Source organism: Oncorhynchus tshawytscha, linkage group LG12 (assembly GCF_018296145.1).
Source record: "Oncorhynchus tshawytscha isolate Ot180627B linkage group LG12, Otsh_v2.0, whole genome shotgun sequence".
NCBI classification, from domain to species: domain Eukaryota; kingdom Metazoa; phylum Chordata; class Actinopteri; order Salmoniformes; family Salmonidae; genus Oncorhynchus; species Oncorhynchus tshawytscha.
Window position 1 is genome coordinate 5582297 of NC_056440.1, and position 12500 is coordinate 5594796.

At 41.9% G+C, this 12500-nt stretch overlaps 1 protein-coding gene across 1 annotated transcript in view; it reads left to right on the forward strand.

Annotated features, from left to right (window-relative positions):
• The window catches only part of LOC112262500 (WD repeat and FYVE domain-containing protein 3-like), a 66363-nt gene that overhangs the window by 33347 nt on the left and 20516 nt on the right, over positions 1-12500 (forward strand). The window lies entirely within an intron of this gene.

Consider the following 12500-nt stretch of genomic DNA (forward strand, 5'->3'; position numbering starts at 1 on the left):
CTTGTTCTTCTTGATGCTCTCTGTGCTTTTAAAGGACCTCTGAGACTATCACAGTGCAGGTGCCTTTATACGGAGACTTGATTACACACAGGTGGATTGTATTTATCATCATTAGTCATTTAGGTCAACATTGGATCATTCAGAGATCCTCACTGAACTTCTGGAGAGAGTTTGCTGCACTGAAAGTAAAGGGGCTGAATAATTTTGCACGCCCAATTTTTCAGTTTTTGATTTGTTAAAAAAGTTTGAAATCCAATAAATGTCGTTCGACTTCATGATTGTGTCCCACTTGTTGTTGATTCTTCACAAAAAAATACAGTTTTATATCTTTATTTTTGAAGCCTGAAATGTGGCAAAAGGTCGCAAAGTTCAAGGGGGCCGAATACTTTCGCAAGGCACTGTATGTGTCTGAGAGGGAGCATGTCGGTTAAAAACAGAGTAGGCCCCAGCACTGACCCCTGTGGGACTGACCCCTGTGGGACTGACCCCTGTGGGACTGACCCCTGTGGGACTGACCCCTGTGGGACTGAAATGTCCTCCGATCTGGACTCTCCAATAGTGATGTATCGCCTCTTATTGGAGGAGAACAGTAACCCAGCTAGCACATTGGGTTCCTTGGAAGTTGTGGGAATGTATGTTTTTCGTTTTACATTGGTTGTGGGAACGAAGCCGTACGTTTCCTGACTGATAAAACAAACAAAAATCGCCTGTTCTGGGAACAGCTATTTTTTTCACATTGCAGGGAGGTTCTGAAAACGTTTTCTGCAGATAATAGGTTATTTGTAGTGATTGGAAGTTTGGCTGATTTTGAATCTTTTCGAGTCGTTAAGTCAAATTTTTTTAAAATTTTGATTCATTTGAGTTAGTGTTGCCCAGAACTAGAACCGCTACCGACGAACGATGAACTGAAAACTCGAAAGAGTCATGATTCTACAAACCTTTAGTTCACCATAGAAGGGTTATTGGAGCTATCATTTGTGACTTGAGACTTTGTAAACATGTACTTTTGTCGATTGAAGGCAGACAAATCTTAATACATTTGAAATGAGGTCTAGTTGTGGCCACAACCAGACTAGATTGTGAACGACTCTTGGCATAATGCTGGTCTGCCATGAGGGTGGTAAGTAGCCTGACGACTCTTCCTCTGCTCTGTCGTTCGCTACATACTTTCCATTGCAGAGGGAAAAAAACGTGCATGGTGTCGCGTTTGGCCGGAGGAAGTACTCTGGGTAGCCAGGCAAGGTGGTAAAGCACAGACATTCGCAAATGTTCTCGAGTTTGAGTTTGTTGAGCAGAGGCTGTATGTTTGTATGTTTTGGTTTGACAAAGCTGTGTCCATCATAACATTCAACAATCAATTAATAGCGGTCATTCTTGCGCCATGTGCTCAATTATTGGTTCTCAACATGTATTTTTCTTGTCTATGCTTTTGATCTTACTTCCCTGCGCGCAATATGACAGACAGTTGGTAGTCGGGTCTCTGGAGCCGCCGAGCAGGAGGAGCGTGACCAAATACTTATTATATATTATAAACTTTGTTATTGACCAAATACTTATTCTCCACCATAATTTGCAAATAAATTCATTAAAAATCGTACGATGTGATTTTCTGGATTTTTTCTCATTTTGTCTGTCATAGTTGAAGTGTTACCTATGATGAAAATTATAGCCCTCTCTCGTCTTTTTAAGTGGGAGAACTTGCACAATTGGTGGCTGACTAAATACTTTTTTGCCCCACTGTATTTGAGAGGCTTCCATTAAACAACACCGTGTGTTTTGTAACTTTTTATCCACAATAGGGGGTGTAAAGTCATAACACATACACACGTTTTCCAACAGCAGACTACGATCGATAATCTCAAAAGCCGCACTGAAGTCTAACAAAACAGCTCCCACAATCTTTTGCTCATCGATTTCTCAGCTAAGCATCAGTCATTTGTGTAAGTGCTGTGCTTGTTGAATGTCCTTTTCTATAAGCATGCTGAAAGTCTGTTGTCAATTTGTTTACTCTAAAATATCATATATATATCATATAATATATATATCTGGTCAAACACCTCATTCTTTTACAAAACTTTACTAAGCGTTGGTAACAGACTGATTGGTTGGCTATTTGAGCCAGTAAAGGGGGCTTTACTATTCTTAGGTAGCTGGATTACTTTAGCTTCCCTCCAGGCCTGAGGGCACACACTTTCTAGTAGGCTTAAATTGAAGATGTGGCAATATCATACACTATTATCCTCAGTAATTTTCTATCCAGATTGTCAGACCCCGGTGTCTTGTCATTGTTGATAGACAACAATCATTTTTTCACCTCTTCCACACTCACTTTACGTAATTCAAAATTACAATTCTTGTCTTCCATAATTTGGTCAGATATACTTGGATGTGTAGTGTCAGCGTTTGTTGCTGGCATGTCATGCCTATGTTTGCTAATCAAAATCAAATTTGATTGGTTAGCAGATGTTAGTGCGATTGTAGCGAAATGCTTGTGCTTCTAGTTCCGACAGTGCAGTAATATCTAACAAGTAATCTAACATTTTCCACAACAACTACCTTATACACACAAATCTAAAGGGGTGAATGAGAACATGTACATAGAAGTATATGGATGAGCGATGGCCGAATGGCATAGGCAAGGTGCAATAGATGGTATAAAATACAGTATATACTGTACATATGAGATGAGTAATGTAAGATGTGTAAGCATTATTAAGGTGACTAATGATTTCGAGTCTTGCCAATCTTGCCAATTAAAGAATCATTAAAGTAGTTGGCGATATCAGTGGGTTTGTAGTGAACGAGCTGAGTTAGCTTTTTTTTTTTTAAACCACATTGATATTTAAGGTGCTCCCAAAGCTTTTTACAATCATTATTTCTGTAATTTATATTTGTTTCATAGCGTAGTTTCTTCTACTTTTTATTTAATTCAGTTTAGTCACATGATTTATCAATTTGCAATACGTTTGCCAATCGGTTGTGCAGCCAGACTTACTTGTCATTCCTATTGCTTCATCCCTCTCAACCATACCATTTTTCAATTCCTCATCAAACAACAAGGATTTAACAGTTTTTACAGTCATTTTCTTAATGGTTGCGTGCTTCTTAGTCACTGGGATAAGTAGTTTCATAAATGTGTCAAGTGCAGCGTCTGTTTGCTTCTCATTACACACCACGGACCAACAAATATTCTTCACATCTACATCATAGGAATCACTACAAAACATATTGTATGACCTCTTATACACTATATTAGGCCCAGCCTGACCTCTTATACACTATATTAGGCCCAGCCTGACCTCTTATACACTATATTAGGCCCAGCCTGACCTCTTTATACACTATATTAGGCCCAGCCTGACCTCTTATACACTATATTAGGCCCAGCCTGACCTCTTATACACTATATTAGGCCCAGCCTGACCTCTTATACACTATATTAGGCCCAGCCTGACCTCTTATACACTATATTAGGCCCAGCCTGACCTCTTATACACTATATTAGGCTCAGCCTGACCTCTTATACACTATATTAGGCCCAGCCTGACCTCTTATACACTATATTAGGCCCAGCCTTTTGATTTTTGGTTTTCCTAGATATGGCTACTATATTGTGATCACTACATCTGATGTATTTTCAGCATTAGTAAAGATGTGATCAATACATGTTGATGATTTCATTCCTGTACTGTTTGTAACTACCCTGGTAGGTTGACTTGATAATCTGAACCAGGTTGCAGGCACTGGTTACAGTTTGAAGCTTTTTCTTTAGTGGGCAGCTTGATGAAAGCCAGTCAATGTTTAAATCAACCAGAAAATATACCTTTCTGTTGAAATCACATATATCATCCAGCATTTCACACATATTATCCAGATACTGACTGTTAGAACTTGGTGGTCTATAGCAGCTTCCCACCAGAATGGGCTTTAGGTGAGGCAGATGAACCTGTAGCCATATTACTTCAACAGTATTTAACATGAGATCGTCTCTAAGCTTTACAGGAATGTGGTTCTGAATATAAACAGCAGCACCTCCACCTTTGGTATTTCTGTATTTTCTGTCAATGTTATAACCTTGTTGCTACCATGATCTAATCAAATATATTGTCTAAGTGGGTTTCAGAGAGTTAGAATATGAATGTCATCTGTTTCATTCATTTCATTAAACTTGTTTCATAAGCCACATATGTAAACGTGGGCTGTTTTGAGCACTTTTCTGGGATGCTTGCTTGTTTTCATTGCTTTACTGGGAAGCTTAGCAGAAGTAGATGTTCTCAAATGATTTATGTTAGTGGACTTCCTACTAGGGCCTACATCCTCAGTGTTAACAGTATAATCTGGTTCAGTATGCACATGATTACTGCATACAATATCTGTAGGATCAGCAGAGGTATTCAGGGCACACATAAATTAGGTTACTTACATTGTGTCTTCCAACGCCCCTGGGATAATGTACATTTGCTTTAGCATTATATCAACTCAGCGACACAATGGTAGAGGATTAACTGAGCTGGGCTCGGATCATTGATAAGTCATTGTCTCAATGCAGCCTTATAACGCTGTGAAAGGATCCAGGATCCTATAGGATTTGGGTGGATCCCATCCGTCTTATGAAACCTGTTTTCAAAGGTATCGAAATAGTAGTCAACAAAAGTTACACCCATTGAGCTGCAGTAATCACACAGCCAGTTGTGAAGATAAATAATCTGGCTAAAGCGTTCAGTGCCACGATTCAGAGAAGGGCACAGGGCCAGATATGATGGGTATTTTATTAGTGTCTAGCAGAGAGTCAATAAGCTCTTTGAAATCCAGTTTCAACTGTTCAGAGCTGCCCTTCGTAATGTCATTAGAACCCACATGGACTACGATAGAATCAATGTCCATGTCCTGACGTAGTCCATTCAGGAGCAGCTTAGTAATGTCATTTACTCAGCTCTGGGATATAGGACATTGTTTTTGCACCAGGAACAGTCACATTTCTTCATGCGTTTGCCCACTTAAATTGGTTCGACTCCGAACTGTGGTGAAGAACCTGGTGAGGATGACGAGCACGGTGATGGTCTTTCTCAGACGGTTGCTGACCGTTTGTGCAGAAACTCTTCGGTTGTGCAAACCCACAGTTTCATCAGCTGTCTGGGTGGCTGTACTCTGATAATGCAGCAGGTGAGAGAAGCCGGATGTGGAGGTTCTGGGCTGGTACTGGTATACCTGGTCTGGGTTGTGAGGCCGGTTGGACATTCTGCCAAATTCTTTAAAACGATGTTGGAGGTGGCTTATGGTAGAGAAATGAACATTTTAAATTCTGTGAAAAACTGCTCTGGTGGACATTCCTGCAGTCAGCGTGCCAGTGCACACTCCCTCAAAACTTGAGACATCTGTGGTAAACTGCACTTTTTAGTGTTCAAATTTTGTCCCCAGCACAAGGTGCACCTGTGTAATTATTATGCTGTTTAGTCAGCTTCTTTATAGGCCACACCTGTCAGGTGGATGGATTATCTTGGCAAAGGAGAAATGCCCACTAACAGGGATGTAAACAAATTTGTGCACAACATTTGAGAGAAATAAGCTGTTTTTGTGGGTATGGAGCATTTTGGGGATATTTTTATTATTTATATTTTTATTTCAGCTCATGAAACATGGGACCAACGCATTACATGTTGCGTTTATATTTTGTTCAGTGTATATACAGTATATCACAAAAGTGAGTACATTTTGTAAAGATTTGAGTATATCTTTTCATGTGACAACACTGAAGAAATGACACTTTGCTACAATGTAAAGTAGTGAGTGTACAGCTTGTATAACAGTGTAAATTTGCTGTCCCCTCAAAATAACTCAACACACAGCCATTAATGTCTAAACCGCTGGCAACAAAAGTGAGTGCACCCCTAAGTGAAAATGTCCAGATTGGGCCCAATTAGCCATTTTCCCTCCCGGTGTCATGTGACTCGTTAGTGTTTGTGTTTGTGATATACTGTAAATATAAACGGTATATATTTCTTTCTTTCATCACATTCCCAGTGGGTCAGAAGTTTACATACACTCAATTAGTATTTGGTAGCATTGCCTTCACAAGCTTCCAACAATATGTTGGGTGAATTTTGGCCCATTCCTCCTGACAGAGCTGGTGTAACTGAGTTGGGTTTGTAGGCCTCCTTGCTCGCACACGCTTTTTCAGTTCTGATCACACATTTCCTATGGGATTGAGGTCAGGGCTTTGTGATGGCCACTCCAATACCTTGACTTTGTTGTTCTTAAGCCATTTTGTCACAACTTTGGAAGTATGCTTGGGGTCATTGTCCATTTGGAAGACCCATTTGCGACCAAGCTTTAACTTCCTGACTGATGTCTTGAGATGTTGCTTTAATATATCACCTAATTTTCCTATGAATTTTGTGAAGTGCACCAGTCCCTCCTGCAGCAAAGCACCCCCACAACATGATGCTGCCACCCCCATGCTTCACGGTTAGGAGGGTGGTTCTTCAGCTTGCAAGCCTCCCCTTTTTCCTCCAAACATAACGATGGTCATTATGGCCAAACAGTTCTATTTATGTTCCATCAGACCAGAGGACATTTCTCAGAAAGCACGATCTTTGTCCCCATGTGCAGTTGCAAACCGTAGTCTGTCTATTTTATGGTGGTTTTGGAGCAGTGGCTTCTTCCTTGCAGAGTGGCCTTTCAGGTTATGTCGATATAGGACTCGTTTTACTGTGGATATAGATCGTTTTGTACCTGTTTCCTCCAGCATCTTCACAGGGTCCTTTGCTGTTGTTCTGTTATTGATTTGCACTTTTCACACCAAAGTACATTCATCTCTAGGAGACAGAATGCTTCTCCATCCTGAGCAGTATGACGGCTGCGTGGTCCCATGGTGTTTATACTTGCATACTATTGTTTGTACAGATGAACGGGATACCTTCAGGCATTTAGAAATTGCTCCCAAGGATGAACCAGACTACAATTTTTTTTTCTTTTGATTTTCCTATTTTTATTTTTTTTTATTTTCCTATGATGATGTCAAGCAAAGAGGCACTGAGTTTGAAGGTAGGCCTTGAAATACATCCACAGGTACACCTCAATTGACTGAAATTATGTTAGAAGCTTCTAAAGCCATGACATAATTTTCTGGAATTTTCCAAGCTGTTTAAAGGCACAGTCAACTTAGTGTATGTAAACTTCTGACCCACTGGAATTGTGATACAGTGAATTATAATTGAAATAATCTGTCTGTAAACAATTGTTGGAAAAATGACTTGTGTCATGCACAAAGTATGTGTCCTAACCGACTTGCAAAAATTATAGTTTGTTATAGAGTGTATAGAGTGTTTGAAAAACAAGTTTTAATGACTCCAACCTAAGTATATGTGAACTTCCGACTTCAATTACATATATTAGAGGTCGACCGAGCCAGGCGGCCCAAACTGCTGCATATACCCTGACTCTGTTGCACAGAACGCAAGAGAAATGACACAATTTCCCTAGTTAAAAGAAATTCATGTTAGCAGGCAATATTAACTAAATATGCAGGTTTAAAAATATATACTTGTGTGTTGATTTTAAGAAAGGAGTTGATGTGCTTTTTTCGCGAATGCGCTTGTTAAATCACCCGTTTGGCGAGGTAGGCTGTGATTCGAAGATATGGCACCGCATCGATAATATGCAACGCATGACAAGCTAGATAACTACACATGGTTGATGATATTACTAGTCTAACTAGTGATTATGTTAAGATTGCTTGTTTTTTTACAAGATACGTTTAATGCTAGCTAGCATCCTTACCGTGGCTCCTTGCTGCACTCGCATAACAGGTAGTCAGCCTGCCACGCAGTCTCCTCGTGGAGTCCAAAAAATGCTGATTACCGATTGTTATGAAAACTTGAAATCGGCCTAATTAATCGGACGACCTCTTATTTATATATATATTTATATATAAATCATCTGATGGTCAGTCTGAGGGGAGGGAAGGAGCAACGGTGAGGCTTCCTGTCACCCAACTCCCTGGCCTTGCACCTCCCTCCGCTGAGAAAAGGCGACACGGTCTTCCAACGGAAACTGAAGCCGCACTACATTATTTCATGTTGCTCATGTGACCAGAGAAAGTGAACTATCCCCCTATTAATGACGAAAGCCGCTAATAATAACAAGGCTTATCGGAAACACTTTGCTTTACTCATTCTTTGCAGTTGCAGTTGTAGCGGTGAGTGGAAGTAGGGAGAAAGTGCTGAATAACAACTTAAAACCTTTTAATGATAAAAAACAGCAGCTCTTTGCTATATTTGGTGAGTCTCTGTCTAGTCATGTTTTTTTTTTTCAATTTAAAGTTTTATTAAGTTTTCGTGTTTTTTCAATCAACCAACAAAACACATTCCACATTCACAGATGTGACAGGTTTAAAATATATATATATATTTTTTAACCTGTCACATTTTTTTATATATATATATATATATATATATATATATATATACACATATAAAATAATAAAAAATACACAAATTGTTTTAAAAGTTTGTAAATCTCACAGTATCGATTTTACATTTGAGGCTTTTTTTTTTTTTAACGGTCTATAGCTCAGCGGAAACTGCACGGAGATCTGAGCTATCTGATTGGCAGGTCTATAGGTGCACTTGATTTGCTCTTTGGGAATGCCGGGTATGCAGAATTCTATCTTCAGACACATGAAATGGTTCAAAATGGGAAAACTTTGTCTTTATTATTTATTTCACCTTTATTTAACCATGGAGGCCATTTGAGAACAAGTTTTCATTTACAACTGCGACCTGACCAAGATAAAGCAAAACAGTGCGACACAAAGAACAACACAGAGTTAAACATGGAATAAACAAACATACAGTCAATAACACAATAGACCAATCTGTATACAGTGTGTGCAAATGGAGTAAGGAGGTAAGGCAATAAATAGGCCAATAGTAGCAAAGTAATTAGAATGTAGCAAATTAACACTGGAGTGATAGATGTGCAGATGAGGATGTGCACGTAGAGATACTGGTGTGCAAAAAAGTAAATAAAAACATTATGGGGATGAGGTAGTTGGGTGGGCTATTTACAGATGGGCTATGTACAGCTGCTGCGATCGGTTAGCTGCTCAGATAGCTGATGTTTAAAGTTAGTGATGGAGATATAGGTCTCCCAACTTCAGTGATTTTTTTTTGCAATTAGTTTCAGCCTTCCCGTCTCTAGAGCTGCTGTACCTACTGCCAACAGCAACAAAAAATAGGAACCCACATCTTTTACTGTTGTCTTCTTTTTACATAAATGTTTGGTGATTGACTAGGAAAGCCTTGGAGATCGATCAGTCGATCCCGATCAACCAACCACTGTGTTAAAGTAATGAAATTTCAAACAAAATATAGATATATATATATAATTTTTTTTTTTGGGTCAAATTCCTTAAATGGGCTGAGAATGTTTCAAAGCCAAGCAACGTTCCCAGAATGTTGTGGGAAGCTTGTTCAATATTACAAATGTGGTGATTTGTCAAGCCGCGTCTGGCCATAGGGGAACCATAGGGGGAGGAAGGTCGTCACTTAATAAGGACTGCCTCCCCAATAGCACCCTATTCCCTATGTAGGTCACAACTTTTGTACCAGGGCCCTATGGCACCCTATTCCCTATGTAGGTCACTGCTTTTGACCAGGGCCCTATTCCCTATGTAGTGCACTACTTTTGGACCAGGGCCCTATGGCACCCTATTCCCTATGTAGGTCACTGCTTTTGACCAGGGCCCTATTCCCTATGTAGTGCACTACTTTTGGACCAGGGCCCTATGGCACCCTATTCCCTATGTAGGTCACTGCTTTTGACCAGGGCCCTATTCCCTATGTAGTGCACTACTTTTGGACCAGGGCCCTATGGCACCCTATTCCCTATGTAGGTCACTGCTTTTGTACCAGGACCCTATGGCACCCTATTCCCTATGTAGTGCACTACTTTTGTACCAGGGGCCCTATGGCACCCAATTCACCATGTAGTGCACTACTTTTGTCCAGGGTCCATAGGGAATAGGGTGCCTTTTGGGAAGCTGTCATGCACATCTCCCTCAATCATCACAGACATTCTTTGAAACTTCATGTCAATTGGTCTGAGAGTCTTCAGAGAGAGGAGGCTTCTCTTGCTTCACTGAAGATCAGAAATGCACTCTTCTTCTTTTGTCGGTTTGGTTGGAGACTTTGGAGCCTTAGTTTCCTTTGTAGAGGTCCTTCTCTCCTCCTCAGTTTGTCTCTCTCTCTCTCCTCTCTCTTTTTCTAGCTGTCTCTCAATTCAAGGGGCTTTATTGGCATGGAAACGTATGTTTACATTGCCAATGCAAGTGAAATAGACAAACAAAAGTGAAATAAACAAAATAAAATTAACAGTAAACATTACACTCCACAAAAGTTCCAAAGGAATAAAGACATTTCAAATGTCATATTATGTCTATACAGTGTTATAACGATGTGCCAATAGTAAAAGTACAAAAGGGAACATAAATAAACATAAATATGGGTTGTTTTTACAATGGTGTTTGTTCTTCACGGGTCTGTCAGGGCCCGGGTCTGTCAGGGTCAGGGCCCGGGTCTGTCAGGGTCAGGGCAGGCCCGGGTCTGTCAGGGCCCGGGTCTGTCAGGGCCCGGGTCTGTCAGGTCAGGGCCCAGGGTCTGTCAGAGCCCTGGTCTGTCAGGGCCCTGGTCTGTCAGGGTCAGGGCCCAGGTCTGTCAGGGTCAGGGCCCAGGTCTAACAGGGCCCAGGTCGGACAGAAGATCTAGGTGCTGCTGTTGTGGCCCTCCTTGGTTGGGGACAGAAGCACCAGATGATCAGCCAACAGTAGACTGGATTCTAGTAGGTTGAGCCCAGGTGCTGCCGACTGTTCTAGTTCCCCTCACCAATTTGTTGATATACATGTTGAAGAGGGTTGGGCTCAAGCTGCATCCCTGTCTCACCCCTCGACCCTGTGGAAAGAAATGTGTATTTGTGGCCAATTTTAACTACACACTTGTTGTTTGTGTACATGGATTTTACAACGTCTCTCTCTGACTTTCTACAGTTTAATTAAGCACATCCACACAGCAGGGAGTTTAAACAGTAGCCTGTAGCACATCCACAGAGCAGGGAGTTTAAACAGTAGCCTGTAGCATGTCACACACAGCAGGGAGATTAAACAGTAGCCTGTAGCACGTCACACACAGCAGGGAGATTAAACAGTAGCCTGTAGCACGTCACACACAGCAGGGAGATTAAACAGTAGCCTGTAGCACGTCACACACAGCAGGGAGATTAAACAGTAGCCTGTAGCACGTCACACACAGCAGGGAGATTAAACAGTAGCCTGTAGCACGTCACACACAGCAGGGAGATTAAACAGTAGCCTGTAGCACGTCACACACAGCAGGGAGATTAAACAGTAGCCTGTAGCACGTCACACAGCAGGGAGATTAAACAGTAGCCTGTAGCATGTCACACACAGCAGGGAGATTAAACAGTAGCCTGTAGCACGTCACACAGCAGGGAGATTAAACAGTAGCCTGTAGCATGTCACACACAGCAGGGAGATTAAACAGTAGCCTGTAGCACGTCACACAGCAGGGAGATTAAACAGTAGCCTGTAGCATGTCACACACAGCAGGGAGATTAAACAGTAGCCTGTAGCACGTCACACACAGCAGGGAGATTAAACAGTAGCCTGTAGCACGTCACACACAGCAGGGAGATTAAACAGTAGCCTGTAGCACGTCCACACAGCAAGTAACCTCTTTTCAATTGTGGCCTTCACCCAACTTTTGCCCCTTCTCCCCTGTATGAAAAAAAACTAGACTTGTCTTGACTAAAATATGTAGTCTGATCCCTAGAATGAACCAACGTACAGACAATAAGATCCTGTATCTACTGATCTCGATTCTCATTCACTTGGGGGATGTAAGGAATTGGTCAATATAATGTCATTATACTGCAATGTGATTATAGGGCAGCGTGTGTGTGAAGACCAGGTCATTGCAGGACTGTAAAGCAAAACGGGACAGAACAGTCTATTTCTATTGTCTCTGTGTCGAGCAGCTTTCTGCCCTGACTGACTGACTGGCTGGCTGGCTGACTGGCTGGCTGGCTGGCTGACTGACTGACTGGCTGGCTGGCTGGCTGGCTGGCTGGCTGGCTGACTGGCTGGCTGGCTGGCTGGCTGGCTGGCTGGCTGGCTGGCTGGCTGGCTGGCTGACTGGCTGGCTGGCTGGCTGACTGATTGACTGGCTGACTGATTGGCTGGCTGACTGGCTGGCTGGCTGACTGGCAGATTGGCTGGCTGACTGACTGACTGACTGACTAGCTGACTGATTGACTGACTGGCTGACTGACTGACTGGCTGGCTGGCTGGCTGACTGGCTTGCTGGCTGACTGGCTGACTGATTGGCTGACTGGCTGGCTGACTGGCTGGCTGACTGGCTGACTGATTGGCTGGCTGACTGACTGGCTGACTGACTGGCTGACTGATTGGCTGGCTGACTGATTGG